Source organism: Acinonyx jubatus, chromosome B1, assembly GCF_027475565.1.
Source record: "Acinonyx jubatus isolate Ajub_Pintada_27869175 chromosome B1, VMU_Ajub_asm_v1.0, whole genome shotgun sequence".
Lineage (NCBI taxonomy): Eukaryota > Metazoa > Chordata > Mammalia > Carnivora > Felidae > Acinonyx > Acinonyx jubatus.
Genome location: NC_069382.1, coordinates 124,977,538 through 124,997,697, shown reverse-complemented (window position 1 = coordinate 124,997,697; position 20,160 = coordinate 124,977,538). Strand labels below are relative to the sequence as shown.

General features: G+C 35.2%; 1 protein-coding gene across 1 annotated transcript in view; it reads left to right on the top strand.

The window, feature by feature from the left end:
- Window positions 1–20,160, top strand: part of GRID2 (glutamate ionotropic receptor delta type subunit 2) — a 1,419,162-nt gene that overhangs the window by 1,129,309 nt on the left and 269,693 nt on the right. The window lies entirely within an intron of this gene.

The window sequence follows — 20,160 nt, the reverse complement described above, 5'->3', positions numbered from 1 at the left end:
CTTCACAGCAATGCTCAGAAAAGAACATTTCCAGATCTTTCCTTGAGGATCTCAAACACAGCAGGAGTCCTGCAAAAATGGTTCATTATCTTTTGATGTAGGTTCAGTTTCATCAACAAAGCCAGAAATAAATGTCAGAGATAAGGTTCACAAGAAACTCAAGATCAGATTCCCCTTCCTTCCCGCCTAAATTTTTTTTTTTCCTTTCTCTGACATTCTGAGAAATTGCCTTATGAGGATGAAACAACTTACTACCAGACCAGATACTGTTTAATTATTTACATATGTAAGACACGTTAGGACTTGTTCTTTGTTCAGAGACATTGTTTAATGTATTAAAAATATTCATTGACAATGAAAAACTTTGATTAATTTAAGACTCTGATAAGAAATTTTGTTTTATTTTTCATCTTAATATATAATCTTTACCAGTGATTTAACTTACAATTTCACTGTAACAATGAAATGTAAAGAATGTCTTTGTTTTGTTATTCAATATTTAATTTACCCTACTCTTTAAAATTGTCAAGTTAATTCTTTGGCTCTTACCATTTTAGAATACAATAATAATTATTGAACTCCTTATTTGAGACTACAGCCATTGTACAGAATGAAATAATAATATACTTAGGGGATTGATAGTTTCTTACAAACCTGTCACATGTCACATGTATTGAAGAGGAGAAATATGTGTCACAATGGAGATACATGACACTTTAGCCTTAATATTTACAACTGTCAATAGCATCATATTTTTTATTCACACTTGCTATTAGATCTTCCATTAAATTTGAGTATTTGTTCTCATCTTCATACTCCTGATTGAGACCACTGGCCCAGAGAGGGCCGTGGACAGAGCCCTAAGGAAAGGAATGGGTAGATGGGCTTTCCGTGGTAACTGACAAGGAATGATGAGAAAGATCCAAGCACCGCGTATAGTATGCAGTGATATACATACAAAATAAAGAGAGTATTTAAATATGTAGGGTTTGGTTGACTATGTTAAACATTTCAAAAAATCAAGTAAAATTAAGACTTGAAAGATATTTGCTGGATTTAGCAATAAACTTTGCTATAGGTAATATTCCAGTGACTATAGCTACATAACAAGTTCCTCTACCAATTCTGTGGGTCAGAAGTTTAGACAAGACATTGGAAGGGTTGCCGGAGTCCAGCTCCAGCAGGTCCAGGGGTTCCAGAAGGATGAATGGCGTCAGCAAAAAAGTGAAAATAAAACAAAACAAAAATAAAAATAAAAAACTAAAATAAAAAGCTAAAATAAGAAACTAAAATAAAAAACTAAAATAAAAATGGACACAAACAACAGCAGTGTGTTGAACTGGCCGATTTATTGCAGTAAACATGGCATTATATTTGCTAGTGATTTCCTTGTAACATACGTCATCTATGTTTTTCTAACATTACCCAATTCTAAAATTGTTCCTTTGTATAATCTCTCAGTAAGGAATAACATGATTGTTTTGTCATAACGTCCCCTCCTGCCCTTTGCTTATTGATTAATCTCTTTTATTGTTTTTATTATATATCTATGTTTATAATTTATAAAGTTCTTGCTTTGCTGTTTTCACGAAGGGCCATTTATCTCTCAACATCTCAAGTGGAACAGTTACAGGGGCATGACCTCTTAGTTGTTTCCCTGAACCATTCGTGGTTTTAAAGAACAAAAGGGTTCGCCTGGGTCCGAGGTTCCAAGAAGGGGGCCAAGAGGGCCTTAGAAACCCACGCCTTATACATTCTCAGAGAGACAATGCACCTAGGAACCAATGAACCATTCTGTAGCTTTAACCGACTAGGTTCAATCATCATCTGGAATGCCTCCTGGGGGCCAGGTGGGCCTAGGGGTCAGAGTGACCTGTGTCCATAGATACACTCCTTAGTTACCGGAGTGGGGCTTTCGGATCCATATGTCTCTCCTTCATTGGCTGCTTTTGCTGGCAAATGCATGAGGCTATCCTTCCTGTAAGTAGAGGAGTCTCCATGGGGATGGCAAGGGCCAAACGTTAAGTCCGCACAATTTCTTGCGGAACCTTATTTTCTTCCCTAATGGTTCTTTTCCCAGGGGGCCTGCTGAGGGCAATTCCCCAACAGACAATACCCCAGGTAGTTTTAAGACCAAACTACCTAAAAGCGGGAGGACAAGAAGCTTCACTGTCGGTGGGCCGCCTTGCAGTCACCAATCCATTCACAGCCCAGGCTTTGCCACACAGGCTGGGTAGCTCGACTTCCAGCAAAGGATGGCTTGTCTTTACTCAGTGATGTCTGAGGACTCAACTAGACGACTTAAAGTCTGAAGATGAACTCATCTGTAGGCTTGTGCATTTCACTTACATGTCTGGTGGCTGATGCTGACTGAGGGCTTGTAGCTTCAATTTTCTTCTGTGGTCTCTCTTCATGGTATAGTTTGGCCTTTCTCACAGCACGATAGTTAATTTCTCCATAGAGAGCATTCCAAAAAGAGAAAAAAGAGTCAATAAAACAGACGAATATTACAATGCAGATTGGGGATCACAAACTTGTATGACAGTTTGAGTTCCTCTTGCAGGCAACGTACCGGTTGTGCCCATCATATGGCTTTGTTACAAGATTTAAAATGGCTAAAAATTATGAAATTCTTAGATACAATAACTTCTATAAGGATCACATAATTATTTACCAAATAAAAAACAAAAACTGATTAGATTCAGCTGTGGATAGTGAGGCACATGGAAAATGTATAACAAGGCAAATGATTTTAGATTATTGGAAAGATAATGATTTAAATGGTAGTTCTTATGGTACATGGAGGAATAAAAAATTAGAAATACCAATAATGAGAATGCAGTAAGAGTAGCCTGGAGAGTAATAGAGTAGTAGTAAGAGAGAATAGGGTTCTTGATGAGGCCAAAGACAAAAGTGGAAACATCAGTGTGAGAGAGTTTGAAGTTTTTATTTATGGATTCCTGAGGTTAAGAGTTGTTGAAAGACTTTAAAGCTGATCAAGGAACTGAGAGCCTAGAGCATTGGATGAGCCATCTGCAATTATGGTCTGCTTGGAGGAAAATGAGCCACGTGCCAAAGTTGTCCATAAATGAGGAGAGATAGGAGACATTGACAGATATGAGCACTGACTAAAAATAGAAGTTGGTATAGTTAGATGTAATTAACCTCTGTTTTCACCTCACTTCTTCCCAATCCATCCAATTTTCTGTATATGGTTTTAATAACCATCAATTTCCAATTGACCACCACATCTGCATCATCCATTCTTTTAGTTTTGTATATCCAGCTGCTCTGGATATAGCAGAAGTACCGTGAATTCCAACATGCCAAAAAATTGAATTTATTTTATACTTTAAAGCTTTGTAGCCTCTCATATTCTCTATTCAAGCTGATGCATTACTAACTACTCAGATAATCAGGTTAGAAACTTTGAAAATAGTTTTGATTTCTTCTTCCTTCTGTCCCTTATATCCAACCATAATCAAGTCCTGTGAATTTTACCTTCTAAATATTTCTAGAAGTGGAAATCTTGTCTCACCTACACAGAGAAGTCTACACTGCTCTCAAGATTAGGCCTAACTCATTTCTCAGGATCTTTATATTTCAGTTTTGTCCCCTGCAAATATATGCCCCACATACTTTATAGCTAGGTTTTTGCTATCAGGGAGAGCTAACCACATAATTTCCATTCTTTAAATACTTCCTTTGGCTCCCCACTGCCCACAGTTTAAAAAAAAAATTTTTTTTAACGTTTATTTATTTTTGAGACAGAGAGAGACAGAGCATGAACGGGGGAGGGTCAGAAAGAGGGAGACACAGAATCTGAAACAGGCTCCAGGCTCTCAGCTGTCAGCACAGAGCCCGACGCAGGGCTCGAACTCATGGACCACGAGATCATGACCTGATCCGAAGTCAGCCACCTAACCGACTGAGCCACCCAGGCGCCCCCCACTGCCCACAGTTTAAAAGCTATTTAGAACATGAACAATATTCCACCAGTAGGCTCCTGTCCGGTGCTCAATTCTCATCTCTTACCACTCATGCATCACATCTAATTCTCCAGTTACTCCAAACAGCTTTTGTCCCTTGAACACAAGATTGTGTCATGACTCTCTGCAATTGCTTCTACTCTTTTCAGTTCCTGAAATGCCTTATTACTAAGCTGCTTAATCTCTATTCCCACTCACTGCTTTCATATGGCAAGTTGTTATGCATCCTCTAATTCTTGCTTTGCTTTCACTTCTTTTAGGAAATGTTTAGTGGGATTAAGGACCATCTTCTATGCTTCTGAAGATATATTTATCATAGCACTTATAAAATATGGTGTAATTGCCTTTCCCCTCCCCCCATTTGTCTCCACCTGAGTCCTTTGAGCACAAAACAGTGTCTTATTTATCTTTATCATCCCTTTGCCTATAGTTCAGGGTCTTATATATATTAAGTGTTTGATAAATGCAAACCGATCAACTAAGTGAATAACTACATGCTAAATTGCTAATTAAACCAAGAATGGAGTTAACTGCAATATTGTGCTTATTAGATTATAATCTGTTCCCCAATGGTCTAAACTCCCTAAACCTAACAAGAAGTTACTCAGAATGTCTCTACTGATGTATTTTATTGAGTAGATAAGATACAGAACTTTTGAATAAGGTCTCCAATTCATTGAACTTTATTTTTGAGGATGTTGATATGCTTTCTGAACTCTGCCTCTGGTAGCCAAATTCTTGTAATTTTTGGAGCACATTAAAGAGAAAAAGATAAGTAAAATTACCCATATGGCTACCAGGCTTTTCTAGTTCTGTAAGCATGATACAGATATCAAAAGTTACAAATAGGTTAAGCACTTTTCCATCCTAACTGGGCCTTTAAATGAATTGTACAGCCTATAGGTTGATTGTGCATTTATACAAATTCTTAGTGATGGATAATGCTGAATTGCATATGATTAACTACTTCATCTTTGAAATGCTGCTATTCTTCCACTTCCTAACAATGAAAGGTGAATTCATTAAAAGATACAGAGAGCATCTTTACATTTTGATTAAAAATAAATCAAGAAAATGCTCCTAAAGCCTATGAAAAAAGAATCAGTCAATGACAGTGTCCATGCACAGGCAATGTAGTTAAAATTAGGTATAATTTTCAATAAAAACATAGTCTTTTTAAGAAGTACAGCTGTTATTCAGAATTACAGTCTTTATTGAATCAGTAGACAAGATTGAGTAGGGCTAAAAAGCATTTTTATGTATTATCACATAAATTTCTGAAAAAAGAATTTAGGGACCACTAAAAGAAAAATGTTAAATATATGTGAGTTGTTTACTAATTCTGACTTTTTAAAAAAATATGTAACTTCAAAGCATTCTGGAAAAACAGCTCAGGGAATCCAACTGTGCAAAAGCAGTATAGCCCATTATAGAGATAAACTTGGTACATCTGTTTGGCTGGAACATTAGAGCTTGTGAATTAGATAGTGAAATGCATGAATGAGAGACCAATTTTATTCAAGTTTTGTTGTCATTTTATATCTTCTTTTATTTCCGTGTCTATGTGCATCTCTCTGCAATCAAATACTTAAACAACTAGGGTTTGATTTTTGAAGATCCTTATGTTTAGTTTATGGGCAGTGACTCTCAATTTCACCTGGGCTGGAGCGAAGGGTGCTCTGTGACTTTTTCACACACGTGGTTGTATGTAGTTCTGTTTCCTGTTTATTTGCAAAGGGAAATTTCAGAGTTTGCCTCACATGGTTTTGTCTGATCTATGAAGTATGAATACTTACAGTCCTGCAAAATATTTGAAGCTATTCCATATGTTTATTTACCAACAAGCATATATTAAGTACCAACGATATGCCAGGGACAAAAGGAAAACAAGGAATGAACTACATTAACCGGTTTAATAACTATTTCTTGGGTATGCTGTGTATTGTGCCCAACCTAGATGCTTTGAGATCTAGGTCATAAATAAGAAAGACACAGTTCTTTCAGGAATGCTAGGAACCAGCAAAATCGGCCACAGCCAAATGGGACCAAAAAAAACCAAACAAACATAAAAAACAAAAAAAAAAAAAACAAAAACAAAAACAGAAAACACTTCTGATGAGAAGAGCAGACAGAATTATTGGAAAGAATAAAGAAGGAAAATTCCTTTGATAGCTTTCTTAAAGATCAAATAGCTCCACAGATGCCAGTGGTGAATAGAAAGGGGGCCTTTAGGAATAGTAGAAGATAGCTTGATGGCTCCTGCACAAGAGTTAACAGGAGAGGAAAACCACGGTCTTTGAGATCCCAGAACAATATTTTGAAGAAAATAGTTCTTTCCACTGCCAGATGGATTGTAGTGTTACAGAGAATCACAACTTTCTCATTTCCATTAAAAGAAGAGTCAGACATTCTTCTCTATCAAATTAAGCAACTAAAGAGCTTGTTGATGAGAGAGCATCTCTTTAAAACTTTGCATAGAAGAATAACTCAAAAAAGACATCCATTTTAATAGTGTAGATGTCAAATATATGAAATTTATCAATGTCCTAGTCACAAAACCCCAAAGGATTCAAACCTTATAATGTGGTAGCTAAAGCTATTCCTTTGTAATGTTATCTGCTATTTCACATTCAATTTGAATATAACAAAAATGATATTGGCTAGCTCTGCTGTTTACTGACCCTAATGAACACAGGGAAAATGAGAGTAATTCCCAGTGACAGGCTAACTGGGCTATAGAGACAAATTTCTTCTATGTTCTGTTCTTACAGATATTAACTCAAAAAAGCTCTCTGTAATTTTTATTTAGGTTCAAACAACATCTCTGTTGTTGCTAACTATGACTGACAGTCCTTAACGAAGGGAGCGCCAAGCATTCTGAGAGCTGTCACATCCACTTGAGAATTTCCCCATGCTGATTTAAAACATGACAAGGTGCTCATTTTCTTTCTTTTTATCACCAGAATTCACCACTAAAGAAAAAAAAAAGTTGAATTTTCACATTCTCAGATACTGTTCTAAGTCTATCTTTATGGGTGTGAGGAATTAGTAATTTGTATGACTAGACAACAATGTGATGATGCTAAGACGGGAATCCATTGGTTTACATTTCCAATGAACAGTAATGGACTCCTAAGCAATTATTCCATGAATTATGTGCATGTAATATGCCCCCAAATTTCATTTCTTAATATCAGCTCTTCATGATTTGAGCCAGAAAATCCCTTCTCATGCTAAACTGGGCTTTTGAAGAGTTGAAAGTAACCAAAGAATGAGGCACAAATCATACCTCTACTTATAAAATGCTTATAAAACAAGAACTGGTGTAAACAATATTTTCTTGACTACTTTGAACTATTTAAGAATGCAAACTATAATTCTGCTTCAGATTCTGTGTCTCCCTTTCTCTGTCCCTCCCTCGATTCACACTGTCTCTCTCTCTCTCTGTCTCTCTCTCTCAAAAAAAAGTAAACATAGGGGCGCCTGGGTGGCTCAGTCGGTTAGGCGGCCAACTTCGGCTCAGGTCATGATCTTGCGGTCCGTGAGTTCGAGCCCCACGTCGGGCTCTGTGCTGACAGCTCAGAGCCTGGAGCCTGTTTCAGATTCTGTGTCTCCCTCTCTCTGACCCTCCCCGTTCATGCTCTGTCTCTCTCTGTCTCAAAAATAAATAAACGTTAAAAAAAAAATTTAAAAAAAAGTAAACATTAAAAAAAATTTAAAAAAAAAAGGGGGGGTGCCTGGGTGACTCAGTCAGTTAGGCATCCGACTTCGGCTCAGGTCATGATCTCACAGTTCCTGGGTTCTAGCCCCATGTCAGACTCTGTGCTGACAGCTCAGAGCCTGGAGCCTGCTTCAGATTCTGTGTCTCCCTCCCTCTGTCCCTCCCCCACTCACACTCTGTCTGTCTTTGTCTCTCTCTCTCTCTCACTCTCTCAAAAAAAAAAAATGAACATTTTAAAAAAATTTAAAAAAGAATGCAAACAATAATTAAAAGCATTGTTTTAGTATTTAACAAAACAAAGGAGTCATTTCCTGAGAGACCTTAAAAACAAAAAACAAATAACAAAAAACCTGAAGAGTGATTTTAAGATATTCTGAGTTGGTTTTCTCCAAAGTGCTGTAAGAAAAAACGTATTTTTAAAAACCTGTATTTTTTTAATTTTTATTTATTTTTGAGAGAGAGAGAGAGAGAGAGAGAGAGAGAGCGAGCATGAGTTGGGGAGGGGCAGAGAGAGAGGAGGAGACACAGAATCTGAAACAGGCTCCAGGCTCTGAGCTGTCAGCACAGAGACCAACACAGGGCTGGAACTCACAGACTGCGAGATCATGACCTGAGCCCAAGTTACATGCTCAACCATTAAGCCACCCTAGTGCCCCCAAAATGTAAATTTTTTTAAAGTTTATTTATATTGAGAGAGAGAGAGGGCAGGAGGGGCAGAGAGAGGGAGAGAGAGAGAGAATCCCAAGCAAGCTCCACACTGTCAGTGCAGAGCCCCATGCAGGCTCAAACTCAGGAACCATGAAATCATGACCTGAGTGGAAACCAACAGTAGGATGCTTAACCGACTGAGCCACCCAGGTGCCCTAAAACTCTAAATTTAAGTGATGAAAAAGGAGATGTTACAAGCCCTTTAAAATAGCATTGACATCATTGTAGCTCTCAGTATTTACAGTATCATATTCCAATACCCTTCAGCTTAAGTCATAACAATAGGGTCAGGGGCACTGTGTGGCTCAGTGGGTTAGGTGTCCAACTCTTGATTTCAGCTCAGGTCATGGTCTCACAGTTCTGAGTTCAAGCCCTGTATCAGGATCCACGCTGACAGCAAGGAGTCTGCTTAGGGTTTTCTCTCCCTCTATCTGCCCCTCCCCTGCTTATTCTCTCACTCTCTCTCTCTCTCTCTCAAAATAAATAAGTAAAACTTCAAAACATTTTTTAATTAAAAAAAAAAGAATAGGGTCCGACATCACCAAATATAAATGTATCCTAAAGGTGATTTAGGATTTATCAAACTTAAAATATTGGGATCAAAAGACTATGGGTGGTAATAGAGACCATCAGTTTAGAATACAAATTTGGAAATTCAATTTTTGTTTGACCTGAATCATATTTCCCATTCACCTATGGATATGTATTTAGAAGTTTAATAATGATGGCTATAAAAACATGGGAAATTGATCCCAGCTTTAAAAAACAATATCAGCATATTTTGAAAATTAAGACTCTTAGAATTCAATCTAGCTCTAATATGCATACGTATAAGGCAGCTATCATCTCTGGTTTACATATTGATGAGTAAAAAAGTCCTCTGGTACTCTTGTTAAATACTCTCGAATGTGGCATAGCCTTTGCTTTAATTGTTCACAATTTTAAGGCAGAGAAATTGCAATGTGTAATATAAAGTATAAATTCACGTTACCTATGTCCTCATATATAATAGCATCTCTTATTTGTAAGCTACATTTCTTGATGACAATTGTTCTTTTTTTATATTGAGATTTAACAAAAGACCAATGCATGATCCATATTTCCACACTATGGACCCGTAAAATTGCTCTTGGATTTGTGGCTGTGCCCAAAATTTATAGAGTCTCTTTATATTCACAACTCTGTCTCTTGGACTCTAAATTAGCAATCCATTTGGAACAGCCACACAGTTTGTCCTCTCTGCTTCAGTTCTTTTCTAGCTGTTAATATTTATGTCCATTGTTAAAGCTCTATGTTAGCATGTACTGAAAGTATTTCTTCTGCCTTTACTATTTTAAATTCTTTATTCTCTAGGAAATATCCGTTTATATATTAAATAAGAATTATTTGTCTAATCAGAAGGATGAGTAGGACAGCATGGTGTGTGTCTTCACGAAGCTTTCAGTGTACAAAAGAAACAGACTAATAAACATAGCTCCGTCGTAGAATCGTAATTATCATGTTGAGGAAAGCACAAGTCATCATGGGCTTGGGGTTGACAGATATGCTGCTGTTTGGCACACTGCAATTTAGTCAAATACATACCAAGTCATGACCTATCAAAATGAGGAACACAGACTACGAACCAATTTTTTGCATAGTGACAATGGAAGAAATGAATTGTCCAATTAACTGGCTTTATCTTCGCTTTCTGATCTATAGAATAAAGTGCTAGATTATCTAATTTTTTTTCTTTTAGCTGTAAAATTGTATGACTCCATAATATCAATATCTAACTAGAGAAATATTTTCTTATCTTTCTGTTTCCATGAGATACAGTTCAGTTTTAGATCCTCTATCTACCACTTACTAGCTATATGACATTGGATAAGTTGCTTAACCTCTAGGTGCCTCGGTTCCCCAAATAATAATTGCCTACTTCATCAGGTATTTGAAAACTTAATAGTTCATGGATATAAAACACTTAAAACTTCGTGAATGACATAAAATAGGCACTCACCGTTATAATTATAATTACCTCACCATTTTTTCAGACCACAGCAAGAGATAGAATCAACCACACTGTTTAATGCTTTATACACTCACAGTTACCTCAGAAAATAAGGATTCTTTTAAAGAAGCATATTATAATTAGGCATATAGAAATATATTAGGAAAACTAATCCAGCTAATAAAAGTGCTTATAGTAAAAGCCATATACTAACAAGTTCATAGTAACTTTGTCATTTGACCAGATATGAAAAATTAAAACATTTTTTCCTGTGTAAGTACATCATTATTACATGTATTTGTGATAAATGGTAGCCTAACAGGGCCAAAAACATAACAAATTAGTGCACCCAAATTGAATGGAATTACAAATTTTGATTCAGGATGCTTCCAGTTTGCATATTACCTCTTTTAAGAAGATTGTTTCATTGAGGGGAGCTAATCTAATAAGAACTATGTAAATATGTGTTTTGTATTTGGAATTATGTCCTGAAATCTGTAACTAAATTAGCACAAAATGGAGTATGAGCATCATATAGAAGGCTAATTTTCCAAAACTAATCAATATTCACAAAGTGCCATTGATGGCAGTTTAGAACCATTTGGACCCATTCCAGAATTGAAATGATAATGATGATCATGATCATGATCATGATTATACTTCAATTTTTGTTTATTACACTCAAAATACCAGTATTGAAACCAATAATATTTAACAATTTTTATTGAGGTGTAATTGACATACATTATATTAGTTTCAAGTATACAACATAATGATTTGATAATTTGTATATATTGTGAAATGATCACCACAATAAGTCTAGTTAATATGTGCACATAGTTACCCAATTTTGATGAGATTAACTACAATCACCATGTTGTACATTACCTCCCCATGACTTACTTATTTTATAACTAGAAGTTTGTACCTTTTGCCCTCTTTCAACCATTTGGCCCACACTATCTCTGACAACCACCAATCTATCCTTTGTATCTGAATGTTCAGTTTTTTTTCATTTGTTTTGTTTTAAAAAAAAATTTTAAATGTTTTTATTTATATTTGAGAGATACAGAGAGACAGAGCTTGAGCAGGGGAGGGGCAGAGAGACAGAGACAGAATCTGAAGTACACTCTGGGCTCCAAGCTGTCAGCACAGAGCCCCATGTGGGGCCTGAACCTGTGAGCAGTGGAATCATGACCTCAGCTGAAGTCAGATGCTTAACCAACTGGCTACCCAGGCACCTATCATTTGTTTTGTTTTTTAGATTCCACATGTAGGTGAGACCATATGGTATTTGCCCTTCTCTGTTTGACTCATTTCACTTAGAATAATGTCCTCAAGGTCTATCCATGTTGTTGCAAATGGCAAGATTTCATTCTTCTCCATGGTGAATAATATTCCAGTGTATACAATGGAAAGAATGGAAAATATATATATATATTAAAACTTAAAATAAATACGTATATTAATATATATGTATTTCTTCACCCATTCATCTGCCTTAATGGACACTAAGGTTGTTTTTGTATCTTAGCTATTGTAAATAATGCTGCAGTGAACGTGGGGGTACATACATGTCTTCAAGTTAGTGTTTTCATTTTCTTTGGATAAATACCCAGAAGTGGAATTTCTGGATCACATGGTAGTTCTGTTTTGAATTTTTTTAGTAAAGTCCATGCTGTTTTCCAGAGTGGCTGCACCAGTTTACATTCCTCCCAACAGAGCTCAAGTGTTCCCTTTTCTTCACATCCTTGCCAATCCTTTCATCATCAACAAATCTTTTCATCGTTTTGATAATAGCCATTCTAACAGGTGTGAGGTGGTATCTCATTGTGTTTTTTAATTTTCATCCTCCTGATGATTAGTGATATTGAGCATCTTTGCATGTGTCTATTTGGAAAAATGTCTATTCAGATCCTTTGCCCATTTTTTAATCGCATTGTTTTTTTTTTCTGTTGAGTTGTATGAGTTTTTTATATATATTTTGGTATTAGTCCCTTATCAGATATATGATTTGCAGCTATTTTCTCCCAGTCAGTACATTCATTACCTTTGCATTTTGTTGACGCTTTCCTTTGCTGTGCAGAAGCCTTTTAATTTGATATAGTCTCACTTGTTTATTTTTGCTTTTGTTGCCTTTGTTTTGGTGTCAAATCCAAAAAATCATTGCCAAGAGCAATGTCAAGAAGTTTGCCACCTATGTTTTCTTCGAGGAGTTTTGTGGATTCGGGTCTCACATTCAAGTCTTTAATCCATTTTGATTTAGTTTTTGTATATGGTGTAAGGTAATGGTCCAGTTTCATTCTTTTGCTATGTCAGTAACGATTTAATTGTTTAAGGTATTGATAAAACTGAAAACAACTTTGTCTATTATACATAAATATAACCTATCTTAAATACTATGCTAAAATTTTGAATTCACTGGTAGAATTCCTTTAAACTTAAGAGAATTGCTGAACTCTGGTTTCATTGTTAAATATAAGTAATGCTTATATTATAGATACTTTTGAAATACAATATGATGTATAGGAAAGTTATCAATAATGTATGTAAGTATACATTCCAATTTGTTTGTATTATTGCAGCACTGGTATACATAACACCAGATATAAGGTTAATTTTAAGATGAAAACAATTTCCAAGTAACTAGTGAAATTTGTGACTTTGATCTGAGAAAACCAAAGCACATAGTATTGTGAGTTAAATTTGTGAGATAAAGCAAAGAATATGCCATTCCAGTATTCACAAGGTTGATTCTAAATTAAAACTGTCTATAATATCACTTGATCAATATGAGCAATCTAAAAATAAATCATAGTATTGAAATTACTGAGAAGGAATAAAAGGTTTTTGGATGTCTTCCAAAATATTATTTTAATACAGTCTTTGCTGAGAAAAGTTACTAAGTTCCTAAAGCAATAATCATTCATTGCCTGAAATAGAATTTTTTGAAAAGTATATATTTTAAGTGGAGGTGATCCTAATTTTTTTGGCTTTCAAATTTTGAAATAGTATGATTCACATAATTATCAGCAAAGTTGTGAAGAATTGTTGATGGTATTCGATTCTACCTCAGATCCTTCTAACATCATGATGGTCTCTTCTTTCTGAATGTAAAGTAATTTTGCTATGTCAGCAGGACTGTCTGCAAGCACCATATTTCTATACTATTGTTATACTATTCAAAGAGTAAGGCCACTTAGTCTTTAGTCCTCTGCCTTACATCACCACCCAAGGAGAACTATAATCCTCTAGAAATGCATTGCCTGGAGTGTGGCACTGCTTAATAAATCACTTCATCTTATTTATCTTTCTCTTGACATATATCTAGCAGCAGGAACCATTATCCTGTGACAATGTTAAGTTCCATTGACATTTTCTCTTAATTAACCACACCACTGGCTACAAATTTAACATTGGGAATAAATTTCCTTTATTTAATGCTATCATGAACAAAGGAAGTGTTAAGTTTGTCATGCATTCATTGTCTTAACAGATATTGAAATATCTCTGTTACTTTTTCAGACCAGTTTATTCTGCTGAGAAAATCACAAACAGAATTTATATGTAGAATCATGTTGCATTGGGGCGCCTGGGTGGCTCAATCAGTTAAGCGTCTGACTTTGGCTCAGGTCATAATCTCACGGTTTGTGAGTTCAAGCCCCACATCAGGCTCTGTGCTGACAGCTCAGAGCCTGGAGCCTGCTTTGGATTCTGCCTCCATCTCTCTCTCTATCCTTCCCCGACCAGTGCTCTGTCTCTCTGTCTCTAAAAAAAAAAAAAAAGTAAAAAAAAAAAAAGAAAAAGAATCATGTTGCATTACTTCTTTATTAGGCAACTGACCAATAAGACAAATGCACTTTTTCATTAAATATCTTGATGAATGTATGAGAGCTCTATTATATGTCTGAATTCCTCTGTGATATCTATTTCTTCAGTCTACTGAGTGACTTTTATGTATATTTTTACAAATTGAAAGAAACATTTCAGATTAAATATGTCTTATGTATTTTAATCCTAAGTATTTTGGGTTCAAATTAAAAATCACTCATTTATTGGGGTACCTGGGTGGCTGAGTCGGTTGAGCATCTAACTCTTGATTTTGGCTCAGGTAATGATCCCACGGCCATGGGATCAAGCCCTGCAATGGACTCCATGCTGAGCATGGAGCATGCAGCATGCTTAAGATTCTCTATCTCTCCCTGTGCCTCTCTCCCCCACTCATCTTCTCTCTCTTTCTAAAAAGATAAATAAATAAAAATCACTCATTTATTCGACATCATTTTTTTTTAATGTTTGTTTATTTTTTAGAGAGAGAGAGACAGAGACAGAGTGTGAGTGGGGAAGGGGAAGAGAGAGAGGGAGACACACAATCTGAAGGAAGATCCAGGCTCTGAGCTGTCAGCACAGAGCCCGATACAGGGCTCAAACTCATGAATGGTGAGATCATGTTTAACCAACTGAGCCACCCAGACATCCCTATTCAACATTATTGAATGTCTATAGTGTGACAGGCACTATTCAAGCTCCTAGAGATACTTTTCTGAGCAAAGCAAAGATTTAGGCCCTAATGGAGCTTTTATTCTAGTGAAAGAAGACAGATAACAAACAATAGGTGAAAGAAGGGAAGAAAAGAAAGAAAGACTGACAGAAAGAGAAAAAGAAAGAAAAGAAAGAAAGAGAAAGAAAGAAAGAAAGAAAGAAAGAAAGAAAGAAAGAAAGAAACCATATATAGGTATCATATGTATATATACACATATGATACCTAGATATGGTGAGAGAGAGAATTTTTTTCCCTATATCAAACCAAACTTCTAATAATGGCTTTCATGCAGAGTAGGATTTAATAATTATTCTGTTCCTAAATAATCAGTAGTAAGCTTCTCTATAGAAAATTTTTCCTGTAAAGGAATATAATTGAAGGTCTTTATTACTATTATTTGCTTGAAATTTATATATACTTCACCTTTATCCAAAAAGATCATAAAATCTGATAACATTCATAATAACACTGGGGTCTTTTGCTTCTCCCACAAAAAATCATAGCGTTTACTCTCAGTTTTCCTTGTCAATTCCAGTTCTTTGATTAAAAATTTCTTGATTTTTAAATTCACAGTCATTTGGCCAGCTGGAATATAAGATTAGATATACAGTAGCTTCACTGGAAATCTGTAAGCTCAGCATTGTCCCTCAGAAAACCTTCCTTTAAAAATGCTGTGCAATTCATCCTTTGACGCTATACTTAATCTCTAAACCATAGGAAAAACAATGTCAAATCTTGTTACCAGTACCAGGAAGTGGTACAACTACTGTTGTATAGGTCCCCCTATAGTGGTGGCAGAGAGTTGTATAGATTAGTGACACTTCTGAAGACTAAATATTTTAAAGTGAGTCTTTAATATTCAGTCCTCCAAATATAGAACATGGTTTAGGTTAAAGAGTGAAAATTAAAGTGTTCACTCTGATGTTCATTGATTTTTTAATTTTTCCTTCTGAGCTAGTATTGACCCAATTGACATTCTACAAATGCTGACTTGAATTAGGTTAAGCAAGTTGGAAATTATATTTGATGACCTGAATAAGTCATTAAAAAGGATAAGCATTAGAACTTGCTTTAGTAGCACAAACACATTTTTTATAATAATGTAAGATGATGAAGCTGGCCACATGCAATGTCCAGGATGGACACTTTTAGGTTGGAATGAATAACTTTTATGCTACTAAATTACACAGAATACATATCTAACTGATGAACCAAAAGAGAGTAATTTGGCTGAGAATAAGTCATTCCTGGCACTAAAAGGCAATTTAAAATGCATTTACACCCAGGAAAGCTTAGTAAATGAGCAGTAATTGCAGAGGTCAAACTTGTAAACTGGCTATACTTACTTGTTTCACTCCAAGACTTGAGTGCAATGACATTTAAACCACAAATCTGTGACTATCTGAGACTATCATTGATTTTATGTACCTTATCAACTGAGAATATTATAAATAATGACATGAGTACATATCCAAGATATAGAAAATTCCACATACCAAACAAATACCATCATGATGAAATGTTATGAGTTTATAAACTTTATTACATATATATCCATATATATCCATACACACACATACACACACACACACACACACACACATACATCCTTTAGAATACCTCTTCCTGATATGTTACTATAGTTTAATATACTTCATTACACTAATTGATAAAAATTGAAAACAAATATTGTGTAATGCAAAGGTGACAGAAAGTAACCCAATGTATATGAGTTTCAAAAACAAGAATCAATAAGCTATATTGTTTAATTTTTTCTCATTGCTTTTAAATAGTAGCTAAATAGTCTTACAAAATAAGAAGCATTTTTGGGCACCTGGGTGGTTCAGTTGGTTAAGTGTCTGACTTTAGATTTCAGCTCAGGTCATGATCTCATGCTTCGTGATATCAAATCCCACATCCAACTCTTCTGCTGAAAGCATGAGCCTACTTGGGGTTCTCTCTCTCTCTCTCTCTCTCTCTCTCTCTCTCCCTCCCTCTCTGCCCCTCCCTGACTCATGCACACACTCTCTCTCTCTCTCAAAACAAATATTTTTTAAAAAAGAAAATAAGCATTTTCATTTAAAATTGAAGATTTTTAGGGGCGCCTGGGTGGCTCAGTCGGTTGGGCGTCCGACTTTGGCTCAGGTCATGATCTCACGGTCCGTGAGTTCGAGCCCCGCGTTGGGCTCTGTGCTGACAGCTCAGAGCCTGGAGTCTGTTTCAGATTCTGTGTCTCCCTCTCTCTCTGACCTTCACCCATTCATGCTCTGTCTCTCTCTGTCTCAAAAATGAATAAACGTTAAAAAAATTAAAAAAAATAAAATTGCAGATTTTTATTTTTTCTTTTCCTTTATGACATTGTAAAATGCAGTTTCATTTTTTCAGTGATAAGACAAACCAGCAAATACAGTATATTAGATGTGTGTTTTCTGTGTCTAATTTATTTTACAAGTCTTTTGGAAATATAATTAAAAATATTTGAAATCAGGGAATTCAAAGGAAGTCAAGAATGAGAAAAGCCAAGTAGAATAAAGTTATCTTTCCCTTTTAAAAAATATATATAAATTTAATTTTTAAATTGCAACATCTGGCATTAATGAAATAAAATGAAATGAATTTCATAGAAAAATATCTTTAAATGTTATTAAAACCTTTTCCCTCCTTTCTTTTGCTTCTGTACTGATGATATTTTGATAATCACTCTGAAAGTCAGAGTGGCTGTGCTGCCTCTTATAGATAAGTTATAATGGAAAAAAAAATGCCACTACCTCCAACTTTTAAGCTGTTTTCTCATAAGATAAACATTTCCAACAGTGCTGAATTTTATAACACTTGTTTTTTCCTGTTTTTAATTTATTGTTGACTAAGCTACAAAAACAAAGTTGGTGATAGGAATCCTATAGCAGGTCTGAGAAGTTAGAAGACAGAGATGAAACTTTCAGGGACCCTCCCAGGCTGACCTTTAAGTGCTTTGATCTGGCATTTTTGATCTACAGTTTGGTGCATTATTGCTTATCAAAATGCTGTAGTTGGAAAACTTCCCCTTCACACACACACACACACACACACACACACACACACACACAAATGTGGAAATTTAAGCTTGAAATAATTTTCAGCACTGTTTTTCTTTTCAAGTGAAAATGATGTACTTTCTATTCTAAAATTCAGTTCTAAAATTTATGCATTGTCCTTTCTCCCCCTAAATTTAACATTTTATTCATGTTGATAGAAGTTAGAAGTTTATCAGCAAATGATCTGGAACAGTATAACTTAATCACAATGAAAGAGTTGTGTTAGATTATAAATTTATCAACAACATTCCACCCCAATAGCTATATGATTGGTGCTAGTTAGAGACAGTATGAAGGATGGCATAGAGATTAACAGACTGTTGAAGTAGATCAGCTGACATGTTAGCCTGCAGAACATTCGCTATCACCACTTTAACAACAAAATGGCAGCAAGAATAGAAAAGAGAGAATGAATGAGAAATACACATGACAGGATTTAGCACTGAGTATACTGAATGAGCGTCAGTATACAGAAAATATATTAATATATAGATATAAAGCAATGGTTTCATACTATATATAAAGTTTTTAACAATTAACTTAACAATACATTCTGAATACCATTTATTCCTGTAGGTATTCTTATATAGCTTTATTTACTGTCTATATAAGAACCTATATTAAGTGTGTGTGTACACATTTTTTGGTTAAAGTTCCTATTATTACTTGATTATTAAATGGTAAAAAATCATTCTGGTGCTTCAATATTTGTACACATCTTTGATTATTTTCTTGAGAAATTATCCTAGATATTCAACTTCTGAGTTAAATGATATGTATACGTACACTTTTAAGACTTTTGATACTTTTAACTACACATTGTACCATGTTCCATATTCACACATTTTCAACAATTAAAAGTATGTAAATTTCAATCGAATTTTAAAGGATTTATTAAAAAAAATAGTAACTTAATATAATGTAAAATTCATCTTTACATCACTATATTTAACTAGATATTTAGAAGACACTGAAACATATTCAGGCAGAGGCAACTGCTTGGACATAATGCATGGCAACATTACAATATTGAAAAAATGTTGACTAAATCATTTGGACACAAAAGCTTAGAGTCCATCATTTTGTTAAGAACACAGACAAAAGGCAGTCTGAAAGTTAGCCCAGCCATTTACATGTGCATTACTGGTGTTTATAAAGGTATAAAATTATACCATGTAATGCAGTGAGGCTATTCCAGTAACTTAAAACACAGCTTTTATATACCTAACTATAAAGGAAAGCCATGTTCAAATAATAATTGAAGGGAGAAAAAATCCAACAGCTCCATAAAGAAAAGAGAGGCAAGGGCATCTAGGTGCCTCAGTAGGTTAAGTGTCCAACTTTGGCTCAGGTCATGATCTCCCCATTCATGGGTTCAAGCCCCGCAATGGGCTCTATGCTGACAGCTCAGGTCCTGGATCCTGCTTCAGATTCTATGTCTCCCTCTCTCTGCCCCTCCCTCGCTCAGTCTCTGTCTCTCTCAAAAATAATAAATAAAAAGTTAAAAAAAAAAGACAAGAGAGGCAAAAGAAATAAGTAGCTGATCAAAACTTACCTAAAGTAGCTTATCCAATCATTACATTTTTTTAAAATTTCATTTGTAAAACAAAAGCACACACATACAAAGCATCAAATAATCTTCAGGTTTTTACTTCCAGAACCACCAAAGATTGTTAGGTAGAGAAAAGCTCTAAAAGTTGTTATAAAGAGTTGTATTAAGCCACAAAGCCAGTGATTAGTTTGGCTTTCATAATTTGTCTACAAGTGTCAAATATTTTCTAAAGAATCTGTCTGCTGAAAAGTTCACTGTACAGTAGAGTTAGAATATGTTTGTACCATGAGCAACACAATAGAAGAAATGAAAAGGAAAGTTGCAGAAGATTGCACAAGAACTTAGTCACACGACTACAATTAATATTAATAACAATCCCTTGGATAGTATCTTCACATAAAAGCTGGCTAGCATGTCTGTTTTTTGAATAGCAGCCTGCATTCTCATGCAATTTCAGGAGTCTCTTGTGTATTGCCATATGTGCATAGAAGAAATTTCTAACTCTGTGAAACTTGGAAAAAGCAAAAATATATATATATATTTTTTTTTTATTTTCAATAGGCATATGCAGAAAATCAAGGTG